At 41.5% G+C, this 27,315-nt stretch overlaps 1 protein-coding gene across 6 annotated transcripts in view; it reads right to left on the bottom strand.

Moving 5' to 3' along the window:
• LOC121269194 (rho GTPase-activating protein 23-like) overlaps window positions 1-27,315 on the bottom strand; it is a 506,984-nt gene that overhangs the window by 177,686 nt on the left and 301,983 nt on the right. The window contains exon 1 of one of the 6 annotated variants that reach the window (XM_041173728.1): window positions 8,324-8,604. The exons of the other annotated variants lie outside the window; for them this stretch is intronic. The gene's annotated coding sequence lies outside the window, so the exon portion shown is untranslated. Of the gene's footprint in view, window positions 1-8,323; window positions 8,605-27,315 lie in introns of those variants that run through there. 6 annotated transcript variants of the gene reach the window in all.

The following is a 27,315-nucleotide window of genomic DNA, read 5'->3' as shown; positions in this document are numbered from 1 at the left end:
ATGAGGCAGCAAAGGTGGAAAATGTTCACCTTTTCTCTTGGCGAGTATATGCTGTCTAGGTCGCACCATTGTAGGTGTGTGCTGAGAATGCAGACTTGTGGAACTCACAGTTTGGTGTTCTCAGTCAGGTTGCTGCTGTTCTACATTCTCTCACTGGGCTTAGACATAGCCGCTGCAACTTGTGATGCCTGTGCTGATTTCAGCATCAAGTGAGATTGCTGGTGATTGTGGAGCCTAGAAATGTAAAGCTATCAACAACCTCTAAGTCACATTGCCTTTGCTGATAATTGGCAATTCAGCAACAACCTTAACATTTCATTTATGTTCCTGATGATAATGGTCAGATCAAACACTTTACAGGTGCTAGAGAGTCCATCAATGTGCTGCTGAAGTTGCTTCTTGGTATGGAACGCTACTGCAGCATCGTGAGTGTAAAGCAACTCTCTGATGAGGATTTGGCGCGCTTTTGTCTTGGATCTCAGGCGAGCAAGGCTGAACAGCTTTCCATCAGTTCTGGTAAGTAAGTTGACATCCTCTGTATAGGCATATGACAGCAGCAAAAAGAAGAATATGCCAGTGCAAAACTCCATTTGGCCCCACTGCAGGTCATAAAGGTTCTGATGTTGCCCCGTCCTAGCTGACCTTACCCATCATGTTGGCGTGGAAAGAGGAGGTCACACTCAGCAGCTTTGGCAGGCAGCCAATTTTTTCCAGAATCTTTAATAAACTGCCCCTGGTCACATGGTTGAATGTTGAGAAATCGTTGGAGGCAATATAGAGTGGTCTCCTTTGTTCACAGCATTTTTCTTGCAGCTGCCAGGCTGAGAAGTTCATGTCAATTGTAGATCTTCCAATTTTGACATCACACTAGATGCATTCAGCCAAGATCTGCAGTCTGATAAAGACAACATAAGCAAATGCTTTTCCCACAATGCTCAGCAGGGAGGTGCTTTGATAGTTGTTGCAATCGCTGTAGCCACCCTTGTTCTTGTACAGGGTCGCAATCTTTGTATCACACATTTCCTGGGACACTGCTTCCTCCCTCCAGCAGAGACAGAGAGTGCCCATTTCTCGTGCTTGATGACCTCAGGCAGTATAGCATCAGCCCATGACAAATGAATCAGTAGCTTTATTAAGTTCCTCCACTGTGGATTCGATATCCAGCTCTGCCATAACTCTGCTTAGACTCTGCCATGGAGTCTATAGCTTCCTTGGTGACATTGTTCACCCTAGAGTACAGTTCAAGGTAGTATCCTGCCCCATCCCTCCAACTGTTTATTGCACACAGTGATGACCTCCCTATCTTTGTTTTCAATGGGGCTGTTTTCTTTGCTGATCAACCTCTTGCCTTTTTGATCGCTTCATACTTACCCCAGGTATTCCGTGTCCAAGGTAATCTGGATATCCTGGCCAAGATGTAACCAGTCATCACTGGGCACAATGCCTAGAAGTCTGTTGGATTTTACTTCATGTGGGCTGTTAGTGCATTTAGAGTCTTCTCACTTGGATCTCTCTTGTAATAAGTGAAATTGGACCCCTTTGTTTCAATGACAGGTTCATCAAAGTGATGTCAGCATCGAACCAATCAACATTTTTCCACTCTTGCTTCCCATTTAAATTGAGAGTGCGCTATTGTAGACTGTGTCTCAAAGTATGTTCCATTTCGGCTCTGCACTGTGTGGGAATGCCCAACAGCACCTGATCAATCAAAGAGAGGAACTGTTGGGTTTTTATCCAGGCAGGCAGTGTGGCTGATGTTGAAACAAAGATGACATTTCCATTTGAATGAAGAAAACAGATGCAGCCCTTGAATCAACCCTTTACTGAACAATGATAAATTTGCTTCAATATATTATCGTCCCTCAGCAAAATATCAGGATAACAAATTATATCAGCTCCAATGCTGGTATAGGAAGTTCATACGTTAATAGTTCCTTTATAACTGATATATATTTCAGAGAGTGTGAAATTTGACATGTCTCCTGCAAAATTCTGAAGAGAATTCCTAAGGACAAATACAATGAGAAAGATTCTTCTTTTATACAATTGCCAAACAACTCAAACCCACACACCCTGTATTAATCTTAGATTGTGGCTGTATTTGTTCCAACATACATGCTCCATTAAACCTTGGGTTCACTGCTAGTTAAAGATCTTTATGCTATTCAGGACATACGTTGATTTCTTCCACAGTTTTATTGCATTGTCTGAAGCACAATGTTTTTTATGAAACATTACCATTTCTTCCCTTCCACCTCTGAATCTTATTTCATTATTTTTAAAAATGTCTCAGTCTGACCTTAAGTGATACTGGTTAAGAGTATCGTATGACCCTAGAAAAGACTACTATTCTACTCCAACATCTTTTTAAAATCATCTGCTGGCCATTGGAACAGAGCATCAAAACCACCAGCTTGGTCCAAAGTTGAACTTCCCCAATGGTAGCTACCTAGTTTTTTCAAATATTTTCCACATAAATCTTCTCCCAAAGGCCTGCTGGACTGATGGATATAAATCCCTTTTTGGAGTGGTTGGGGGAAGGGCCATGTGATGGTCATTACCTCTATAGGAATTTGTGTACGGTCACAATTACCTATATTTTCTCTACTTGTGCACTCACTGGTCCGCTGGACTCCTTATAAATGTTACCCAAGAGCCCAAATCCTAAAAAGGCAGCAGCTGTATCTCAGACCAGCAGGACTTTAACAAAGCCAAAGCGGTCAGAGTTTGATAACCTAAAGCCCCCACCCCAATTAAAGAAGAAAAGAATAAAAGAACTTCATCCACATAACTCTTACCATACCAAGATGTTGGAGAGGTGTGGCATTCCACTTTACAAATGTTCAATATAAGACTGCAGTGTTAATATTTCACAGCATGAGAATTATTCATAAAATTATAGTACTTTTGCATCATTACTTTTATGAAGGATCTATTTTTTGTTGACATTAGCATAGTTCAAGGCCATCAGGGCTGTATGAACCGAACAGGTGAATTAATGTCTAATCATCTGACTGCAATATCCTTCCTGCTAGAAGAAATCTCATGGGAAGGCAGATAACGTACATTCTCTTACAGCACAACACCTCCTGGATAAACAAGCAGGAAAAGTCACTGTTTACTTGACAAACTATCAAGATCTAAGGTGAGTTTTTTTTAAAAGGTCATGAGGAAGGGGGAGAAATACTGTTAAGGGAGGTGGGGGAATACTGTTAAAAATTAAATGAATACAAAATCACGCCAGGATTTCTTTTTAAAAAATATTTTACCTTAAAGATTTTTTTCCCCATATTAGAGAGCTTCCACATAGTTTCAATTCCTAGAGCCGTCAGCTTTTCAATATCCTGCTCAACATCTGCTATAAGGACAACCTTTGAAGTTTGATGTTACATTTGTACAAAAAGTTAAATGACTGGATAGCAGAAGCCATACCATTGCCCCAGTTTTCCCTCCAATCATTCTGGAAATACTCAGCAAATATTCTTGCCCAGAATTTACTGAGTACATAACAGTAAAATACGCTCGTCATTATAAGCCTGTAAACAAAATAGCAATTTGTGGCAAAGAGGAGATATGCTGTATGATTTGTGAATCACCATGCAAAATGTAGAGCTTGCTCTTAAGCTCCCTGTGAGTTTCAAGAACTTGTTGGAGTTGAGCTGCTAAAATAAATTAAACTCATTGCAGAAAGTTTGGGCTGATGATGTAAGATTTTAATGACCAGATTTATCTTCTCCTCTCTGGACCGAAAGGAAATAACTGAAACTGTGAAATCTCATTTCTCCAAAATTGTTCCTTGAGGTTTATAAACTGTATATTTTTTTTTAAATCCTATTTTTCCTGCATCTTTTATTCTTTCTCCCCAATCCAATTTCTTTCATAGAATCATAGAATAGTACATAACAATCAGCCCATCTGGTGTGGATCAACTCCTTCAAAGAGCAATACAGTTAGTCCCACTCCCTTGGCTTTGTCCTCATATACCTACAAGTTTTTCTTAGGTATTCATCCAATTCCCTTTTGAAAGTGACTATAGCAGCTGTACCCACCACTCTATCAGGCAGTGCATTCCAAATCCTAAGTAGTAATTATATGAAAAAGCTTTTCCTCTGGTTCTTTTTCCAATCAGCTCAAAATTGCAGCTTTTGGTCAATTCAACCATTGGATTTAATTTGACTCGAATTCATCCTATTTCATTCTCTATTGTTCCACTGTTACTTTCTTAATCTTTAAACTTTTAATTGGTTAAGAATATTTATGATTGGTCCTGCTGTTCACTCAAGTTCCCAATGCTCTGTTGCGCTTGCTGCACCTTTATCAAGTCACACTTGCTGCAACCAAGAAATTTGTGAACAGTATGGGAATAAAGGTCATCAGGGTCATGAGTGGTGGAGATGAAAAAAATAATGCCATGCAGCAAATTGTGCTCTTTTGCAGTGGTGCACATTTGTTAGGATAGAGTTGAAGGGGCCTTGTTCTTTATCTAATACACTTTGCCTAACCATACTTTCTGCTGGAATCCCAAAATGGGAAAATTAATTCCTTCCACATCACTGACAATTCCAACCATAATAAGCACAACAAATCACTGAAAATAATTTTGGGCATGTTAAATTCATTAAAAAAATTAACTTTTTTCTCCTGTAAAGAATCATGCATAAATGAGAAATCTTGAAAAGGTGGTCAGAGGGCCATAAAATGCTTTGTTTTAATATGAGTTGAGAAAATTTTGAATTCCTAGAGTTAAGAGTTTCTTCTAGAGTTATTTTGTGCAGTGTTTGCCAAACCATCTGACAGAAACAGGTCAACTGACTGTGTTTCTGCATCATTTATTCTTGCATAAATGTTGCCCTGTCCCTGACAGTATCAAAATGCTCAGGCACTCAAGAATTAAAAAGCTATATCAAATGGTAAAGTACCGTTGCCCTGGGGTTTAATAAAAACTAAAGTTCTCTTTAATGTCAGATACCTGGTACTGCCTGTATTGTATATATATTCTGGTTGATAAGGATTGATGCCCTTATGAAAAAGAGCCACTCATCCAAACCTTTGTTTATATGATATGAGTAAGTAGAATTTGTCACAGGCAATTGAAAACTATTTCTTCTCTAGCCTTTTTGTGCGTTTGACATTATAGCTGTAATCAGGCTGTTAAAATGTCTGCATGTTTTACCAAAAGCAAACATTCCTATCTGCTTAGTAGGCAATTGATTTGGTTTTAATTGTCTTCAAAACATTGTTTGCAATTACAGGTTGGCGGATATACTTTTTGTCATTTAAACAAATGAATTAGATAAATCATTTATACATTTAACACAGTAAGGACAATTAAGGGCTCTCCTTGTTGCACTCAAACTCTAACTAGTATCGGATTTTATTTCAAGTAATTACCATGGCTTCCATCAACTGTTTTCCAGTGCTTGGTAAAATAGGAAAATTAAGTATTCCTTGTAATTTCCTTTAATAACTTAACCATTGAAAAGATTGTTGTGAACAGTACAACCAATATTAACATGACAACAAATTCTTCTGATAAACTAATCATATGTGGTTGAAAATACAACTGAGCAAGTTCCAGGTAAAGAATGCCCTCTTAATGTCAGGCATAAGGAAACCACAAAAATGCTAAGTTACAAGAACCGAAAAAAATAACAGGGCAAAGCAACCTGCTGTGATCTTACTATTTGTCAGTCAATGAACATCACACAAGCAGATTATCTGGTTATTATCATTTTGTTGTTTGTAGAAGCTTGCTGTGCACAAATTGGCAGCTACATTTTCTACATTACCATGTGACTATATTATAAAATTACTTCATTAACTGCAAAGCACTTTGGGACAACTTGAGGTTGTGAACGGTGCTATACAAATACATGTCTTCTCCAAGTTCCATGAGCAAACACTGCCAAGGTAAATTTTACCACTCAACATGCTCAGACAATGTTAACTTTGGGTGATATAACGTTAACCTATAAAAAAACTTCATGTTCAGATATCACTCCACCCCAACATCACACTGAAGTGTTACATTAATGTTTGCAGTATTTTAAATTTGAATTAATGGCTGAACTTTACTGTAAATATAAATCAGCAGCATCTTTTAATTTCATGAGGTTGGTGGATGTTCCCTCTGCACGATGGGCCTAATGGCTCCTTCTGTGCTGCATCCATTCTATGATTCTATGTCCTGCTTCTACGCAGGACAAGTTTCAGAGCTACATGTTGTTATGTAATCATTCTCTTAACAGCAACTTTAGTATTCAGCTGCAATGCAGTGAAGCAAATGTACTTGGATCAGAATGAAGCCTGCAGTGAAATTTGTTTGATCTTTGGTCATCTGATGTTGAACCAGGATAGTGTGGCACAGCCTAAGGAATTGGTAATCTTCTGAAAAGCATTCTCATTTCCCATTAGTATGAATGTTTCTTCTCAAGCTGGGATCTGTTGGACAGGGTTATAGATCTGGGATCCATTGGACTGCTTTACTGTGCTGGGATCTGTTGGATTGTTTTATTGTGCCGGGATCTGTTGGAGAATGCTACAGATCTACTGGTTCAGGGTTGTAGAGCTGACACCTGCAATGTCCTGGAACTGAGATTATGGGCAACTGTGCATAGAAAGATTGGAAAGCTGGGGCTATTCTCCTTGGAGAAGAGAAGGTTGAGAGGAGATTTGATGGAGGTATTCAAAATCATGAGGGGTCTACACAGAATAGATTAGGAGAAACTGTTCCCATTGGTGGAGGGGTCGCAAACTGGAAGACACTGATTTAAGGTGATTGGCAGAAGAAGCAATGGCACCATGAGGAAAAACTTTATTATGCAGTGAGTGGTTAGGATCTTGAATGTACTGCCTGAGACTGTGGCGGAGGCAGATTCAATCATGGCTTTCAAAAGAGATCTGGATCATTATCTGAAGAGGAAAAATTTGCAGAACTACAAGGAAAAGGTGGGGGAGTAGCACTTGGTGAATTGCTCTTGCAGAGAACTGGCACAGACACGTTTGGCTGAATAACCTCCTTCTGTGCTGTACCCATTCTATGATTCTAACATCCAAAAGAAAATATGACAGCAGCACATTGTGACCATATATGGATGCAGTTGATTACAATGGAAAATTTCTGTTTCAACCAAATACTGAACAAACATTGAACCCAGGACCTTGGATTACGTACAATGGCATCCATTCTGCACAATTAGAACTTTGTGCTTTTGGGGAGTAGTTCTAGACTGAATTCAAAATCACACTCAAATTGGGGTAGTTCAGAGGTTCATTGGATTATTTTTCAGAATATGTTCAATTTGGACTTTTGGGTTAGCCTTTACCTTCTCCGTGCATCTTATTCTATATTCCTCACCAGTAGAACGGGAACAAATCAATTTAGCCCCACAATGATAAAAAGTCTGTTTGTAAACTGGGGGCAGAGCAGTGCAGCTTTCTGAAAGTGACAATTCTGTCTGATCCCAGCTAGACATATGTAGTATTAAAAAATTATATATAACCTTACACAGCATCCCGGTCAGCTTGGCTCAATGGTAACACCACATATAAGTCACATGGTCATGGGTTGCCGGCCCTATCCAGAACTTGAACACATAAATCTAAACTGACAGTGCAGTACAGAACTGAGAGAGTGCTAATATTGTTGGAGGCCAGCCATTTGGTGAATTATGGGCTAGTTCATCAATTTAGCTGAACATAAAAGATTCCTCAGAGTTATTCTAAGAGAAGATTAGTTATCCTAGTGTCTTGGTCAACAATCCTTCTTTAATCAGCACTACCAAAATAGATCAACTGGTCATTTATCTCATTGCTGTTTGCTGAATCTTGTCAGCAACTTGGCTACTGTTTTTGCCAACATAAGTGACTACACTTCAAGTGTAATTAATTAACTGTGAAGCACTTTGAAATATCCTGAGGAAATGAAAAATGCAGTATAAAAGAAAGATCTTTCTTACACTTAATACAGGAAGCTTAAGTAAGAACATTTATATTTTTCTTTAATACTGACAATTTTTTTTCTAATACAAGTAACAGGTTCCAACTTGCATTTTTAACAGCGTTATTTCAGGTTTGGAATGAAAGAAAGTAGAAAGTTTAAGGTTCAACACAAACAAGATGAGTACATTTCCTTTACATTCTCAGGAGTTGGACAGGAACATTTTCAATACACAAACCATTAAAAAGAGAATGTTGGTGGAATTAAAGAAAAAACTGTCAATGTCATACATTCTGTTCATATTCAACAGAGACAACCATCTTAACCCCTTAGTATGTCTTTAAATAAACAGTCAGAACATTTGGCCTCCCTGCTAGTACTTACATTTTTTCTACTTTCAGCATCTTTCTTTTCCCAGTCTATCAAATACTGTGGTGTTCCTTTCTCTTGTGTGCTTTATTTTCTTGCTTGTATAAGACTGTGCCTCACGTCTGTCTTATTTCTTTAATTCTTCTTCACTTCTTCTAGTATTTAATACCCATAGTTTCTTAACCTAAATCTTTCCTTTTTGCTGCTCATCTAGTCTTTCAAACCAAACAACACCATTCACGAAGGCCCCATTGGCCTCATCGAAAAAAACAACCGCCTGGGAGGATATGGGGGAGGGGAAGGATTCGTGACTGAATTCTATTGGCAGCTATAGTTAACCACATTGCTCACATGTGTATACGTGTAATCAATTCCAAGAGAGGCATAGTAATCGGGAAAATTACGTTTTGGAAGAATTTAGTATTTCTCTCTCCAGCACTAAGTGGCATGAATTTACTTGAATTACATTTGCTGACCAACAAACTGATAATTGCTAATGGGATTTTTTTTAACTAGTTTACAACAAATCTACCCTTTGAAGTTAGCATGTTTGACAGTTCCAATTTTACCTCTTATTATTTTCTGGCGACTATTGGTCTTTATACATCATATGCTCTTTTTTATCATGATATGTAGCATCAGTGGCAAGACCAGAATTTACGGCCCATTCCTAACTGCCTTCGATAATGTCTTCTCTGATGGTGTAACTTTTTTTATTATTCCTTATTATTTTGACTAAACCTCGATGGGGAAGCTTGTCCACCAGGGGTTTACTTATAAAATGTGAAAATTTGTAAAGTTTTGCTGTAGATCTTTTGCTTCTGACGTTTTAGCAACAGACAATGGGCAGGCAGGGCTTCTTAAAATTCCAAAAATCTTAACCATGAATTCCAACAAAGGAAATGCTATTCCTGAAGGTTTATTTGACATTCATGACTAATAGTTCATTAGTTAAAGATTAAATTGCAGCCTAGAGTGCTTCACATCTCCACTGTTCAAAACCATCATAAACATAAATCCTGTTCAACAGAACTTCCAGTAAATGAATCTTGCGAATCAATGTCAAAAAAGCCTTTTTATCAACAACGTGGCCCATTTAATAGCTAATGTTCAGTTTTCTAGAAATTCTCACCCATGACTTCCATATTTGGTGTGTAGTGGACAATGAAGTTACACTGTATGACACGTTGTTCTTTGAATACAATAGGAACATAGGAAATAAGAGGAGTAGGCCATTCAGCCCCTTGAGTCTGCTCCATCATGGCTGATCCTCTACCTCAATGCCATTTTCCCACACTATCCCCATATCCCTTGATGTCTTTACTAACAAGAAATCTATTGATTTTTGTCTTGAACATACTCAATGATTGAGGTTCTACAACCCTCTGGGAGAGAATTTCAAAGAATTACCACCCTCTAAGTGAAGAAATTCCTCCTCATCTCAGTCCTAAGTAGTCTATCCCTTATTCTGAGACTGTTCCCCCCTGGTTCTAGACATCCCCTTCCCCAGATAGAGGAAACATATTTGCTACATCTACCTTGTCAAGTCCTCTAAGAATTTTGTATGTGTCAATGAGAAAGCCTCTTTGAAACTCTAGGGAATACAGACCCAGTCTCCTCAATCTCTTCTCATAGGACAATCCTGCCATCCCAGGAATCAATCTGGTGAACTTTCATTGCGCTCCCTCTATGGCAAGTTTATACTTGCTTAGGTAAGGAGACCAAAACTGTATGCAATGCTAGGTGGGTCTCACCAAGGCTCTACACAATTGCAGCAAGATATCTTTATCCCTGAACTTAAATCCCCTTGCAATAAAGGCCAACATACCATCTGCCTTCCCAATTGCTTGCTGCACCTGCCCGCTAGCTTTAAGTGACTCATGAACAAGGACATTCAGGTCTTTTTGAACATCAACACTTCCCAATCTCTCACCATTTAAAAATTATTCTGCATTTCAGCTTTTCCTACCAAAATGGATAACTTTACACTGTTTCCACATTGTATTCCACCTGCCACATGTCATGCAGCTATTAATGTATATAATATTTTGGAAAATATTTTTCTTTTAAAATAGAGGTTTAGCTTGTGGATGTGTCTTAATTGGATTAAAGCCAGCTAATCTGGGTGCTTTGATGTGTACTAGTTTTGAATCGCAAGAGATAGCGTGCATTTGCATTTTTTGAATAGAGCATTCAAGAAGTGGGGTGAAAACTGACACCTCTCCAGCAGCTACCAAGAAATATGTTTATATTACTAATAAAACTGGTACTATGAAAGGGGTTTCATTGTTAAAAGATAGAGTTTGAAGAGGCTGGTGATACAATGAGAGTTTGCACTCAGTGGTGCTAGGTATTACTTCAGCAGTTTTTGGGTGTGCAGAGCAGAGGCAATGAGGGATCAAAAGGCAGCTGTAAGCCTCTAACTGTCTCCACAGGAACCAAAGTGAAAAGAACCTCATTTTGAATTTGTACGGTGAAAGCGCTTTGCTTGGTGTCTGGTTAAGTCTATAGGTTGCAGTTGCCTTAATGGAGAATAGTTTGGGAATTTGTTAGAAGTTATGATAGGAGTAATTTGTAGCCATGTGTATATATATATATATATATATATAAAATAATATATACATTTTAACCAACGTAAATTAATAAAATGTTTAATTTAGTTTAATGTAAAACCTCAAGAACTGGTGGTCTGATTCCTGAATTTAGAGTCGCACCTCAAACATAACACTTAAAGTTATAGGTTTTGACATTTTTTAAAGTTTCCCTCTGGGGTTTTTAAATAACTCAGCTGTACCAACTGCATCAGTCATAACACACGTTCTTGCCCACTCACTTAGCCTGTCTAAATCCCTTTGAAACCTCTTTGCACCCTCATCGGAACTCAAATTCCCACCTAATTTTGTGTCATCAGCAAACTTGGAAACTTTACATTTGGTCCCCACATCCAGGTCATTAATATAGATTGTGAATAACTGGGGCCCAAGCACTGATTCTTGTGGTACCCACTAGTCACAGCCTTCCAACCTGAGAATGACCCATTCATTCCTACTCTGTTTTCTGTTCATTAACCAATTCTCAACCTATGTCAGTATATGACCCCAAACCCCTGCGATTCAATTTTTAAACTAACCTCATGCGTTATTACCAATTATTGTTCCAATAATATTAATTAACAATTATTAATAAGCAAATTAAGCTGGTTACAAAAACTAGTTTTTTAAAATTAATTTATTCAGTAAATACATTTGTAAATCAGCACTGAAATTCACTGATAAATTCCAACCACTGTTCCATTTCTTAGATATTAAATTAAAGTTAGCACATTGTCTGTTTGACTGCTACAACTTGTTATTTCTGTGTTATTCTCAACTCAGTTTCAGAGGCATGAGGTCACCAGGCTGGATGTTAGGGATAAGAGCCAACGCCCTTCACAGATGCACCATGCACAGCTGGCATTTTTCAGATAAGTTTGATGACCCTCTGTGGGTGGGACTAAGTAACTATGGCTGAAACTTCCGTTTGGGAAAATAAATGAAAATGAGAACAATGTTTCAAAAATATAATGGGGAGGGAGGGATAATTAATTGTGAAGTTAATACATTTTTCATTTAGTGAGGACTTTACTGAAACAAATCTCAAGGGAATTCAACTCTAAATACACAAAAACACTCCCTTTCCACTACCTGGTGGCATTCACAACAGTTTAGTGCATATGTCAAAGCAAAGCTTTCAAGTGTGGTAATACAATAATTACTTGAGACTCCACTTAAGATCAAGTACTGCATAAGAGAAAGTGCATTAAAAGTATCACAAGAAAAGCCTGAGAAAAGCACAGGCAGCTTTTGAAAGCAAATTAAGATAAACAAAAAGGAAGTAATTTCTCATCACGGTAAATCTCTAAATCCACTGGCTTATCTGTAGCAAGGCAAAATTAGTCCATATATTCCTCTCATGTAGTTCCTGTACCTGAGTTCAAAAGAAGTCTGTGAATAGGTAACCCAATTCCTCAAATTAGGAAATAATGTATGATGTTGGGGTGGAGAGTTGGCCTTCAATAAAATACAATGGAAAAGGTTATTTAAGAAATGAAGCAACAGAAAATAATTAAAAGAATTCAGAAATGTCCAGGCATAGCATACATTTCAACAGTGTAAAAGGAAATTTTCTTAGTGCAATTTCGAAATAATGCCGCTCAGGACTAAAACAATATAAAACAAAGGACTGTTTACACATAACTGCCAGAAGGTGTCATAGCTTCTCTGTTATTCAAGGTTTCCGTGGTCAGTAAGCATACAATGGGATCATGTAAACAGTGCAAAATAATGGAAGTGGGTTGCTCCCTGACTTGATGTCAATGCCAGTTTGAGCACCAAACCAAATACATATTTTCAGCAGAAAAATTCAAAGAGCAATGTTTGGATAAGCTGTGGAGGCTGCTTCACCTAATTACCCTTACAAACTAAATAAGGAGAAACCAATCTGAAGCTGTCTCATGTGCTGTAGAAAGGGATTTTCTTCTGCTTGCAATTCAAGGTTGTTTCATTCAAACAACAAAATAATTTTACAAATTGACCCAGTCGCAGTAGTTGTCTAGACAGAATTAGTTCTGTTTCAGCAATATACAGAACACAACAAGCATTCACATAATGAAAAAAACTCAATATCTGACATATGAGGTGTGAGAATGGATTTTTTTAGTATTTTGGGGTATAATGTTATTTTGTAAAGAAGGCTGCATGTCTATGTGTGTGCGTGAGATTTAATTAAGCTGTGAAGAGTGGGATAGGAGAAAGGATAGAGGTGTTAAGTTGAGGTACGAGTAAATAGGTTAGATCAAACATTTGCATTTTTAGATAAGTTGAGAGTTTGTTTGACCATCAAAGGGGAATCAGAGGTCACAAGAAAAGGTTTTGCATCTTGAAGCAGTTCATAGGTAAACAAGTAGAGGGAATATGATATCTTATTGACCCAAAAGCAAAGACAAGATGGAAACATGAAAGATCTCATATTTGGGAGGGTTTGAGCTTCAAAGAGTTATGTGAGAACAATGGAATGAAGATAAAAGGGGAAGCAGTACATTGGAGTTACTGTGGTCAGCTGTTGAGCTGGAGAGAGAGCTAGAGATGGTTGGAATAGCTGGAGCTATTTGAGCCGTTGAGATAGCTGGAGCACTGGGCTGCAGGAATTTGAATCACCCATCTGGTCAAGCCAGAAGTCTTGGGCTGCAGCAAGCAATTTTATTCTGAAGTGAATTCTACCACAGAGTGCAAGTGGGTAAAGGGTATGTGGTGCACCTTTATTGAAGCTACAGTAGTTTGCCTTGTGTAACATTACTGAATTTCATACTTAAACATCTATAAGGGAGTGTTGGCTGGAAAGTGTTTACTTGTGGGTCTGACAGGTAGAGTGTTTTTAGGTGAATGTTTTGTAAGGCTAACCTTAATTGTGTAATTTTAATCTTGTGTGCTTAAGTTTTCTTTTTTTTTGATAAAACTTTTATTTTGAATTTTTAAAATCCCAAAAGTGTTACCGGACCTCTTGCTGCTGGGATTAGAACGTCGTCTTCTCGGTTTCAGAACACAAAAATAAAGGTTGTGGCCCATAAGCCAAGTTTCCCTCTGGGATTTGGTTTGCGCAGCAATTAACATCAGCTGCGGTCATAACAGATTTGGGGGCTCTTTGCGGGATTATTAAAATTCCTTGATTGGATTGGAGTTTGATAATTCAAGGGATAGGAGTACGAGAAGAACACTGAACTCAGGAATTTTATGTTGAGGAGTTTTGAAGTGGTTAGACTGCGACATGGCTTTGCAATTGCTATGACTTTCTGGGGGTGGAAAATGTATCTGTGGAGTATTTGAAATCTCTGAAACTTAGTTGAAAGAATTAGCAGAGAAAGTGCAGGTGGAGATAAAAGTGGAATTTTGTAAGGCTGATATAGTTAAAGTGCATACCCAGCATTTAAAGTTGGAGGAAGGGATACCTGAAACTAGTGTGTCACAGCTGGAGGTAGTAAGACTTCAGTTGCAAATGAAGAAGCTTGAACTTGAATAAACAATGGAACTGAAAAGCATTGAATTGGAAAAAAAGAGAAATTAAGAAACACAGTTTAGAAAAAAAAGGAAAAATAAAAGGATAGGTTAAAGGAAACAGAAATAAAAAAAACTTCAATGGGAAAAGGAGGAGCAGGAAAAGGAAAAGAAAAGATTACAAGAGATAGAAATGCAAAAGCTTGAACCTGAACTTCAAAGAGAAGTTAGTAACTGAAGAGAGAAGGAAAGAGTCAAAGAGTTTCAGAGAGAGAAAAAAGCAAGACAGTATGAATTGTCTGAAGTGAAACTTAGCATGAAGGAAGAAAGGAGAGATAGGACTTCTGAAAATGTAACAGAGGTTATGATTATGGAAGAATTTAGAAATAGCATTCCGGTAAACATTAAGGCATTTTTAGATGAAAGATAAAGAGCTGAATTTTCCCGTTGGCGATTTGGGGGTGAGGCCCGCTTGCCGACAGGAAAATGACGCGGGATGATGTCGGGAGGAACCCCCGACATCATCCCTGTCCCTTTAAATTTTTAGGAAGGTGGACAGACAACGAAATCAGCTGTCCACCCGCCGACCTGTCAATGGCCAATTGAGGCTATTGACAGGCTAATTAAGATAATTAAAGACCTACCCGTTCAACCTTAAGGCTGGCAGGCAGGCCAGGAGCCCCAGTGGGCTCCTGATAGTGCATGAAACCTCATCCACTGGCGGGATGAGGTTTCATGTCCGTTTTTTAAAAGTGTAATAAAGTTTATGTCCATTTTATTAACATGTCCCATCTCGTGTGACATTGTCATATGATGGGGACATGTTAATGATTTTTTATTTTTCTATTTTTGAAGTTTTTTTTTAGCACTGTCAGTAATCTCCCTGAGAAAGTACTTTGTCTCCGGGAGCAGTGTGCTCTTTTACACACACGCGCGAAAGAGCGCACTTTGACAGCTGGGGATTCCCTCCCCCCCGGCACAGGAAGCGCATACTTAATTGGCCCACCCACTCAATATGGCGGCGGGCCCCGTTTCGGTGGCAAGGGTCAGCTGTCCACCTGTCACCGAGCTGGTGGGGCCAGCACGCAGACCAAGTGCAAAATTCTGCCCAAAGTAAAAAGATCAGGGAAGCTGCTGCTTTAGCCGATACAACATTTCACACAAACAGCTGAGTGCAGGAAAAGGATCATATGGAAATCAGGAGGGAAGATGGACATTTAGAAAACTTAGTGATGGTAAAATTGTTAGCAATAAGGATAAAGCTGAAGGATGCCAGTCTATTAAAGATGGAAAGCTGGAAAGTAGAGTTGAAGGAAGGAAGCTGATATGTTATTATTGAAATAAGGCCGGACACACAAGATCATGTCGTTGGAGGTTAAACAGGAAACCAACTGCGGTAATTGGAACTCAGATAAGTTCTGGAAGTAAGAGTACTATAGGCTCTGAGATCCAGAGGCAAGAAAACCAAGTGAGGTTTATACAGGTGGAGCAGGAAGAATCAGTGGTAGCTAGAGAAGTGGGAATGTATTCACAACTTACCCAAGGGAGTTCTGAAGGACAGGTTATAGAGATGTTTACGATTTTATATGCAAAGGGAAAGTATATCCATATGTGCGGGGAAGGGCAGGAAAAGAAGTTAAAATCTTAAGGGATGATGGGGCTAGCCAATATTTAATGTTATGGAATAGTGTCCTCTGTTGTCCAGCAGGGTTATTGCAGGACAAAACATTAATTAAAGGGATCCATGGCAAAATCAAACCTATTTTATTGTGTAAGGTAAATTTAAAAAGTGATTTGAAAACAGGAGAGGTGATTGTTGGGGTAGTAGAGAAATTGCCCATTGCAGGGGTTCAATTTACTCTAGGGAATGATATTGGCTATGCCTACTGCAGTAGAACAGCCTGTTGAGACACAAACAACAGAGGTGTTACAGAAAGGGCATCCTAGATTGTTTCCAGATTGTGTGGTAACGAGATCACAAATGTACAAGTTTGAACAGGAAGAGGAGGAATCTAAAATACAGGGAAGGATACTAAAATTCAGTTGGCTGGATTAATTTTTGAAAAGATTACTCAGGAGAAGAGTAAATAGGATGAGGTTGAGGTGTTTAGTTCAATGCAGTTAGCAGAATTACAGCAGAAGGATTCAGGTTTAAGGAAATTATACCAGACAGCTTATTCTGAAACAGAAGCAGAATGCATTCCAGAGTGTTATAACATTAAGAACAATGTGTTAATGAGGAAATGTAGACCACCTGATGTTCCAGCAGATGAAAAGTGGGTGATAGTGCACCAAGTAGTGATACCATGCGGGTATCGGAATGAAACTTTGAGCGTGGCTTATGAAATTCTAATGGCTGAACATTTGGGAATGAGGAAAACTCAAACTAAGATACAAAAACATTTCTATTGGCCTGGACTACATAACGATGTAGTCAAATTCTGTCAAACCTGTCACACACATCAGGTGATAAGAAGTCTCAGGCAGTGATTAGGCCTGCATCTTTAATTCCAATTCCAGCATCTGAGGAACCTTTTAGCAGGGTCCTAATTGATTTTGTAGGACCCTCCCTAAGACTAAAAGTGGAAAAAGTACTTACTGACAATCACAGATGTGTCCACAAGATTTTCGGAAGCAATACCTTTAAGGAAAATTATAGCAAAAGTGATTGTAGAGGAGTTAATCAAATTCTTTACAAGGTACGGATTACCAAAAAAAATACAGACAGATCAGGGATCAAATTTCATGTCACAGCTGTTTAAAGAAGTAATGAACAGCCCAGGAATAAAGCAATTTAGGTCGTCAGCCTATCGCCCTGAATCACAAGGTGCCTTAGAAAGGTGGCAACAGACTTTGAAGGCTATGATTAGAGCATACAGTCAAAATTATCCACATTAATGGGGTCAAGGGATTCAATTTTAATGTGGTTCCGCTATTTAAGGGTTGTAGTTATAAGCAAGGGAACTACAGGCCAGTGAGTCTCACGTCAGTGGTAGGGAAACTATTGAGAGAAAATTCTGAATGAGAGAACCTATCTCCACTTGGAGAGGCAAGGTTTGATTAGGGATAGTCAGCATAGCTTTGTCAGGAGAAGGTCATGCCTAACAAATTTGATTGAATTTTATGAGGAAATGACCAGGTGTATAGATGAGGATAGTGCAGTTGATGTAGTTTTTATGGACTTCAGCAAAGCCTTTGACAAGGTCCCACATGGGAGACTTATAAAGAAGGCAAATGCACATGGGATACAGGGTAATTTGATAAGGTGGATTCAAAATTGGCTTAGTTGTAGGAGACAGAGGGTGAATACAGAAGGATGCTTTAGTGACTGGAAGCCAGTGTCCAATGGCGTACTTCAGGGATCTGTGCTCGGTCCCCTATTATTTGTCATTTATATAAACAACATAGATGACTATGTGGGGGGTAGGATTAGTAAATTTGCAGATGACACAAAGATTGGCTGGGTAGTTAACAGTGAGGTTGAGTGTCTTGGGCTACAGGAGGATATAGACGGAATAGTCAAATGGGCAGATAAGTGGCAGTTGGAACTTAACCCTGAAAAGTGTGAGGTGATACACTTTGGAAGGAGTAATTTGACAAGGAAGTATTCAATGAACAGCATTACACTAGGAAGCTCTGAGGAACAAAGGGACCTTGGCGTGTGTGTCCATAAATCTCTGAAGGTGGAGGGGCATGTTAGTGGGGTGGTGAAAAAGGCATATGGGACACTTGCCTTTATCAATCAAGGCATAGATTACAGAAGTAGGGAGGTCATGTTGGAGTTGTACAGAACCTTGGGTGAGGCCACAGCTGGAGTACTGTGTGCAGTTCTGATCGCCACATTATAGGAAGGATGTGATTGCACTGGAGGGGGTGCAGAGGAGATTCACCAGGATGTTGCCTGGGATGAAACATTTAAGTTATGAAGAGAGGTTGGGTAGACTTGGGTTGTTTTCGTTGGAGCAGAGAAGACTGAGAGGCGACCTTATCGAGGTGTACAAGATTATGTGGGGCATGGACAGGGTGGATAGGGAGCAGCTGTTCCCCTTAGTTGAAGGGTCAGTCACAAGGGGACATAAGTTCAAGGTGAAGGGCAGGAGGTTAGGGGGGATGTGAGGAAAAACTTTTTACCCAGAGGGTGGTGACGATCTGGAATGCGCTGCCTGGGAGGGAGGTGGGGGCAGGTTGCCTCACATCCTTTAAAAAGTACCTGGATGAGCACTTGGCACATCATAAGAGTGAAGGCTATGGGCCAACTGCTGGTAAATGGGATTAGGTAGGTAGGTCAGGTTTCTCACATGTCAGTGCAGACTCGATGGGCCGAAGGGCCTCTTCTGCGCTGAGAGATTCTGTGAATTCTTGTTGTTTGCTATTAGGGACGCCCCTAATGAGTCAACAGGGTTTAGTCCTTTCAAGTTAATTTATAGTCATGAAGTAAGGGGGCCACTCAAACTGATTCAGGAGAAATTAGTGAATCAGAGTTCTGGAACAAATCTCCTGGATTATGCGATGGAATTCAAAGAGAGATTAAGTAAGGTGTGTGATTTAGCTAGACAACATTTAAGGATATCTCAACAATTGGTGAAGGCAAGGGCAGACAAAAAGGCAAAGGCTTGTAGTTTTGTGGCTGGGGAAAAAGTGTTAGTATCATCGCCAGTATCAGGGGAACTGTTGAAGGCAAGGTTTAGTGGACCTGACCAGATTGAAAAGAGACTAAGTGAAGTAAACTACACAGTAAGTATCCGAGGTAGAAAGAATAGTCAACCAGTGTACCACGTAAATATGCTGTAAAAAAAAAATTGACAGAGAATAAGACAAGAGGAAGTACTGGTAGTGATAAGTAAGGGAACAGAAGTAGGAATTAAGGATTGTGAAATTGAGCTTCCTTGGGTTAAATTGGACAATGAGGAAGTGCTTAAGGATTTAGATGTAATATTGGATTACCTTCCAGAAAAGTGTCTTGACAACACATCTGCAATCAAATTTGCTCATTCAGCCACATGTATAATTTGTAGATTAAATGGTTTCAATAATAAATTCCACCGAAACAGTCTTGCATTTCTGTTCTGAAACTTTTCCAAAAATTTCAAAGGATTGTGGTCAGTATATATAACTGTCTCTGAAGAATTGTTTGCAACATACACTTCAAAATGCTGCAGAGCTAACACCAAACTTAAAAGTCTCTATTCTCTATAGTTGGCTATTTCTTCTGCTGTACACTCAACTTCCGTGAGAAATATCCTACTGGCTTCTCAATTCCAGCCCGCCTTCTTGTAGCAATACAGTGCCAATATTGGCATGAATAGCCAATTTAAACTGCTTTGTATAATCAGATGCTGATAGAACAGGTGGTACTTGTTAATATAGCTATCAAGCTGTCAAATGCATTTTGACACTCGTGTCCTTTGGAATTTTCTGGGTTGTTTCCAATAGTCCAGTCAGAGGAGCAACTACACGGCTAAAGCTTGGCACAAATTCCTGATAAAATCCACTCATGCCTAGAAATCTCAAAACTTCCCATTTTGTTTCAGGCACAGGGGATGCCACAATAGCTTTTACTTTTGCATCTCGTGGGTCGAGTGCTTAGGCCTGGCATGTACTTCCCGCAAGTGTCGCGGAGACAGATTCAGCTGTGGCTTTCGAAAGGGAATTTGACAATTATCGTTAAAGGAAAAATTTTCAGGGATATGGGGGGAATAGCACTAGGTGAATTGCTCTTGCAGAGAGCCAGCACTGACAATGGACTGAATGGCCTCCTTCTGTGCTGTAATCGTTCTAGGATTCTAAGAATAACTTTCTACAATTTATACACATGGAAATATTGTCTTGTGCTTACAGCACTACTTCGTTGCTATAGACTTCATTATTTAACGGTAAATGAACACTGCAGTCATTCTAGCATGCAACAGCCTGCTTCCGAGTGTGATCTCTCCACGTTCAAATAGGATTTCTAATGCGTATTCAGTCTATATAAATTTCAGTGTGCATTGTTACAGCAAATAAATTGTTAACCTTGAACAAATGCAACCCAAACAGCTGGAGAGGAATGATTCACTCGTGGGTAGTCTGTTACACATTTTCAAAAAGGAAAACAGTTTTATGAAACTTAAATGTTAACAGTATCCTGGCCTATTTAAGTTCTAATAAAATATAATGTATCAAAACCAGAACATGAAATTTGCTAACTCAATGTGCTTAATCTAGAGCAGGTAAAGTGAATGTTCTTAAATGTATAGGTTTATTCATTTGAATGGAGTATCCTTAAGTTTGTGAAGCTTGAAACTTAGACCCAAATATCAAGGAGTAAATGAATGAACAAATGCTTTGCTGGTATTCAATAGCAAAATTACTCAGTTTGAAAGGATGAAAAGAATGATGATTGCCTTGGATTCAAAAGGTACACTAACTGATCAAGCCCTGTGGATGCCAGCTGAGGGACAGCAGCAATTTCTTAACCCAAAATGTTCCATCGCCATGAGATTGCAGGGAATCAACTAAAATAATGATGTTCTCTTATAGTGTTTAAAATGATTTTTGCACAAGAGAACTAAAAAAGAATGAATTTGCATTTAAAATATTGCCACAATATGATTTTCCTTTCCTTCACCTATACATTAAGAAGTTGGGTTCCGGCATACACCACCAGTCCATAAGATTTACTTTGTCATCATAATTTTTACATTATCTTTTGCTTTCAATATTCCTTATCCCTGGCTGAGGGGTGAATGAAACCTCCCCAAAAGGCTATACCTTTCCACTGCTTGGCCCAGTCAAACAGAATGGTGGTGGTGGTGGTGTGACTCATTATCATATGCCTTCATCTGTCCTCTTACTCCTCTGGCACTTTCTCCTCACCTGATTATCATTCCTTATTCCATCTCTCACCAAAAATCCTTGTTCTCTACCAATTTAATTTTGCTATTTCAGCAGTTACTATATAATTGCATTTTCTAGGCACTAGGTGGCTCCACAGGCCCAGTTTCTTCACAATCTATTCATAATGAGCAATTTGCCAGTTTCATATTATAATGTTGACAAAGTCAGAATCTTATCATGTGATTCAAATGACTTTGCCTTGATAGTTTATAACCAGATTATTTTATGCACATATGGACAGTAGTCACACACATATTATGTTATCAAAGTAAAAACACTGCAATGTTTTAATTATTAGTGAGAAAGGCAGTATTTCCTCATCTCTTTCAAGAACCACCATACACTGATGAGATACCAGCAGTGGTAGAAAACAGAGAATAGGCACTTTGTAATACACTTGAAACAATGAGGACCAACCAAACGCTTAAGATTCCAGTTCCAGTCCTGCTCATGTCAGCAGATACAGAACAGCAGTGAACAAAGTCCTCCTTTGTATTGGTTGAGCTGACAAAGCAAATCTACAACAACCTGCATTGATATATCACCATCAACAAAGAAATAAACAATTCAAAGAATATTCAGGCAACAATGGATTCCTATTTAAAGAAGTAGATTTAGGAGAAGTGAGCAAAAACTTGGTCAAAGAGGTGATTTCTCAGGTCAAAGGAAGCGCAGATGATGAGAGAGAGGAGTTACAAGGAGGAATTCCAGAGCAAAGATGCCAAATGGCTGAAGGTACAGCTGCCTGTCAGAGGATGCAAAAAGCCAGCTGGGAGAACACAGACTTGGGGTGTATGGCTGAAGCAATTAAGAATATGAAGGGGAAGGCCAAGAAATGGATTTAAACACAAGGGGGAGATTACATTGGAGTTACATGGTGAAGAGAAGCCAATGTAGATCAGCGAGAACAGAGGTAACAGATGATCAGGAAATGTTGCAATTTAGAAGAGGAAAAGTGTCACCCCCAAAACAGTGGCTCTTTTCCAGAACTTCCTGTTGTTCTTATCTATTAGGCTTTCAACCCTGCCACAGCACCAAAATTCTCCTGGCAAAGTTTCAAATCATGCTCACTGTCACTGCAGCTGTGGTGTTAACTCCTTATCCCCCTGCAGTCTTTGACATAGTCCACCAGGTCATCTTGCTCGAACGCTCTACTCTATACTCCTGCTCAGTGGGGCCGGCCTCTCATGCTTCTGCTCTTCGTTCTCCAATTGTAGCCAACCTAGATTACTCCCAGGATTAGTTTCTCTTGTGATCCCATACCACTAACCGTACCCTGAAAGAGGCTCTTCCTCATCTGCATGCTACCCATGAGCAACATGAGCCACCCAGTGCTAACTCTCTACCACAGCGAGCACGAGGGGGAGAGAGAGGGACGGACAAGAGACAGACAGGGAGGGAGGGCGGGCGAGAGACAGACAGGGAGGGAGGGCGGGCGAGAGACAGACAGGGAGGGAGGGCGGGCGGGAGGGAGAAAAAGAGAGGTGACATGGAGAGAGAGAAAGAGGCAGAGAGAGAGGCAGAGAGAGAGACAGAGAGAGAGAGGCAGAGAGAGAGAGGCAGAGAGAGAGAGGCAGAGAGAGAGAGGCAGGCAGCGAGGCAGGCAGCGAGGGAGAGAGAGAGAGAGAGGGAGGCAGGCAGAGAGGGAGAGAGAGAGAGAGAGAGAGAGACAGGCAGAGAGGGAGACAGAGAGAGAGAGAGGCAGGCAGAGAGGGAGAGAGAGAGAGAGAGAGAGAGAGGCAGGCAGAGAGGGAGAGAGAGAGAGGCAGGCAGAGAGGGAGGGGGAGAGAGAGAGAGAGAGAGGCAGGCAGAGAGGGAGAGAGAGAGAGAGAGGCAGGCAGAGAGGGAGAAAGAGAGAGAGAGAGAGGCAGGCAGAGAGGGAGAAAGAGAGAGAGAGAGGCAGGCAGAGAGGGAGAAAGAGAGAGAGAGAGAGGCAGGCAGAGAGAGAGAGAGGCAGGCAGAGAGAGAGAGAGGCAGGCAGAGAGAGAGAGAGAGACAGGCAGAGAGAGAGAGAGAGAGAGAGAGAGAGAGGCAGGCAGAGAGGGAGAGAGAGAGAGGCAGGCAGAGAGGGAGAGAGAGAGAGAGAGGCAGGCAGAGAGGGAGAGAGAGAGAGAGAGAGGCAGGCAGAGAGGGAGAAAGAGAGAGAGAGAGAGAGAAGCAGGCAGAGAGAGAGAGAGAGAGAGAGAGGCAGGCAGAGAGGGAGAGAGAGAGAGAGAGGCAGGCAGAGAGGGAGAGAGAGAGAGAGAGGCAGGCAGAGAGAGAGAGAGAGAGAGAGGCAGGCAGAGAGGGAGAGGGAGAGAGAGAGAGAGAGGCAGGCAGAAAGGGAGAGGGAGAGAGAGAGAGAGGCAGGGACAGAGGGAGGGAGAGAGAGAGAGAGGCAGGAAGAGAGGGAGAGAGAGAGAGAGAGCGAGAGGCAGGCAGAGAGGGAGAGAGAGAGAGAGAGAGGCAGGCAGAGAGGGAGAGGGAGAGAGAGAGAGAGGCAGGGACAGAGGGAGGGAGAGAGAGAGAGAGGCAGGAAGAGAGGGAGAGAGAGAGAGAGAGCGAGAGGCAGGCAGAGAGGGAGAGAGAGAGAGAGAGAGGCAGGCAGAGAGGGAGAGAGAAAGAGAGAGAGAAGCAGGCAGAGAGGGAGAGAGAGAGAGAGGCAGGCAGAGAGAGAAAGAGAGAGAGAGAGGCAGGCAGAGAGGGAGAGAGAGAGAGGTAGGCAGAGAGGGAGAGAGAGAGGCAGGCAGAGAGGGAGAGAGAGAGAGAGGTAGGCAGAGAGGGAGAGAGAGAGAAAGGCAGGCAGAGAGGGAGAGAGAGAGAGGCAGGCAGAGAGGGAGAGAGAGAGAGAGAGAGGGAGGCAGGCAGAGAGGGAGGCAGGCAGGCAGAGAGAGAGAGAGGCAGGCAGAGAGGGAGAGAGAGAGAGAGGCAGGCAGAGAGAGAGAGAGAGAGAGAGAGGCAGGCAGAGAGGGAGAGAGAGAGAGAGAGAGTGAGAGGCAGGCAGAGAGGGAGAAAGAGAGAGAGAGAGAAGCAGGCAGAGAGGGAGAGAGAGAGAGAGAGGTAGGCAGAGAGGGAGAGAGAGAGAGAGGCAGGCAGAGAGGGAGAGAGAGAGAGAGAGAGAGAGAGAGGCAGAGAGGGAGAGAGAGAGGCAGGCAGAGAGGGAGAGAGAGAGGCTGGCAGAGAGGGAGAGAGAGAAGAGAGGCAGGCAGAGAGGGAGAGAGAGGGAGAGAGAGAGGCAGGCAGAGAGGGAGAGAGAGAAAGAGAGAGGCAGGCAGAGAGGGAGAGAGAGAGAGAGAGAGAGGCAGGCAGAGAGGGGGAGAGAGAGAGAGGCAGGCAGAGAGGGAGAGAGAGAGAGAGAGGCAGGCAGAGAGGGGGAGAGAGAGGCAGGCAGAGAGGGAGAGAGAGAGAGAGAGAGGCAGGCAGAGAGGGGGAGAGGGAGAGAGAGAGAAAGAGAGAGAGAGAGGCAGGCAGAGAGGGAGAGAGAGCGAGAGAGAGTGAGAGACAGGCAGAGAGGGAGAGAGAGAGAGAGAGGCAGGCAGAGAGGGAGAGAGAGAGAGGCAGGCAGAGAGGGGGAGAGAGAGAGAGAGAGGCAGGCAGAGAGAGAGAGAGAGAGGCAGGCAGAGAGAGAGAGAGAGAGGCAGGCAGAGAGAGAGGGAGGCAGGCAGAGAGGGAGGGAGGGAGGCAGGCAGAGGGGGAGGGAGGGAGGGAGGCAGGCAGATAGGGAGGGAGGGAGGCAGGCAGAGAGGGAGGGAGGGAGGGAGGCAGGCAGAGAGGGAGGGAGAGAAAGAGAGACAGCGGCAGAGCGAGACAGCGGCAGAGCGAGACGGAGGCAGAGCGAGACGGAGGCAGAGCGAGACGGAGGCAGAGCGAGACGGAGGCAGAGCGAGACGGAGGCAGAGCGAGACGGAGGCAGAGCGTGACGGAGGCAGAGCGTGACGGAGGCAGAGCGTGACGGAGGCAGAGCGTGACGGAGGCAGAGCGTGACGGAGGCAGAGCGTGACGGAGGCAGACAAAGAGAGATAGAGAGACAGAGAGAGGACAATTTGGAGAGGGTGACAGAGACAGAGTGCGATAGAGACAGAGAGAGAGAGAGGGAGAGAGAGGGAGAGAGGGAGGGCGGTAAGAGAGACGTGACAAACAAGAGTGCACTTGCGCTATCAAGCTGCTTGTCCAATATCCAGTTCTGGGTGAGCAGCAATATCTGACAATGGCTCCCAGTCCCTGTTATGGCCAGGTGAGAAAGGGTGAACTGGCTTCCCTGTATTCAACCTCCTCAGTTGGTCACAGCAAAGGTTTAAGCTTCTTTTTCACAAATCAATGTATTTAACTATTTAAGCAGTGAGCAATAAGGAGCCATCAAACAAGGCTTTCTTGAGTAAAAGAGCGAGCAAATTTATTAACCACTAACCCTGAGAAAAATAATGATAACACGACATCAAGCATTCAGCACTCACGCAATCATTCGGGCCCACACACAAGTATTAGAAATAAGGAGAGTCCAATAAGAATAAAGGTAAAAGAATATACAGTTAAGTGTCCTTTGATTCTCCTTGAGGTATAGATTTTAAACGCTGAGGATAATTTAGGTTAGTTGGTTTCTTGAATGCAGTTGGATATATAAGATGTTGCAATTATTACGAGATATCGGTTCGCTAGCAGGTTTCTAGTGGAGTTGGATTCTTGAACTTATTCCAAAAGAGAGAGAGGATGACAGAACGGCCCTCAGCTGGTTTCCTCTGCTGAAGACGTTCTTGACACTGCCTGGGTCACTTGCAATCTCTCTCAACTGGCTGGCAACCGTGCCTTGATATACTTCACCCATTGTGCATTTCTAAGAGGTCTTGGATGTGTCCTTCTGTGGCAAGCATTGTTTCAATATCCAGTACGTTGCAGTTTTAATGTCTCATCCTTTGACAGTTACGAGTTTCGATGGGTGCCTGGGTTATAGGTAATGTCTCTCTCTTCACACTCCCCAGAGGGTGATTTGTTGATTTCTCACCTTCACCCTGGAATATGGCTTTGCATTTTTAAGCAGTTTGCTCTGTCTCATTTCAAATTCCAAAATTTCCAATCAGCTGGAAGTTGAAAAATCAAATTTTCAAAAATGATGGGGCATAGCCTCATAACAGTCCCCAATACCTTAAATTTAAGCTCTTTATCTTGTGTTTAATTCCCTTCATGAACTTGCCCCTTCTCATTTCCAGTCCTACAACACTGACTCGGGTCTCTTGTGCATCACCTTCCCACTTGGCTTAGTGCCTCTTATTTATTATGTCCATGAAATACAATGAGAATTTTTCAACATTAAAGGTGCTACACAAGTGCAAGCTGCTATTGTTGTTGTATTACCGTGGTGTAATTTTTTGTGGGCTGTTTCAGTGCCATGGCAGGAAAGAAAATGAATTGCAAAGAATGAAATATTGAGCTGCAGAAAAGATGGGCATGAATTTGGGTAGCAATGGCATGATCAAGGACTCTGGAGAGAAGAAGCAAGTTGGAAAAGGGCAAGAACTTGGGGGTCAAGAATGCGATTTTTGAAGGTAGAATGACTTTTAGTAGTGACTTTCAAATGGAGAGGGATAGTACCTCAGTAGAAAAAAACATTTAAAATGTCAGGTAGCATGGGGTCCTGAAGGGACGTTAGGTGGTCAACAGTTTAGTGGGAAAGGGGTCAAAAGGATAGGAGCTGGATTACATGAACAAGATGAGTTTGGAAAAGGTATGAGGCGAGGAGCAAAGTTAAAGAAAGATGCAGGTCAAAGCTAAGAAATAAGGGTGCCTAGGGAGGTTTCACACTTGGTGAGCAAGGGGACAGGAGACAAACAGCAGAGGTAACTAAACAATGGTCTCTTAGTAACAAAGAAGGCCCAGGTACTTGTTGTTAGAACTGAGGCTGGATGGGGCAGAGCATGGGATTTAAAGTGAGGGTTGGTCGTGAAGAAACAAATCTGCAGGTTATCTTTGCTCAAGGATGATCCTGGAATAGTGAACGGTTTTAGAAAAGGAAAGTGAGGCCTCACGGCAATTTGTTTGCTCCAGGCAGATCTGGTGATGGATGGCTAAACATGTTATCCTCCAGACATGCTCAAGCCTGCATCCCTTAGACTTCAGGGAGCCAAGAGA

Source organism: Carcharodon carcharias, chromosome 23 (assembly GCF_017639515.1).
Source record: "Carcharodon carcharias isolate sCarCar2 chromosome 23, sCarCar2.pri, whole genome shotgun sequence".
NCBI classification, from domain to species: Eukaryota; Metazoa; Chordata; class Chondrichthyes; order Lamniformes; family Lamnidae; genus Carcharodon; species Carcharodon carcharias.
Note: the sequence above shows the minus strand (reverse complement) of the source record. Positions and strands in the feature narration are given on the sequence as shown.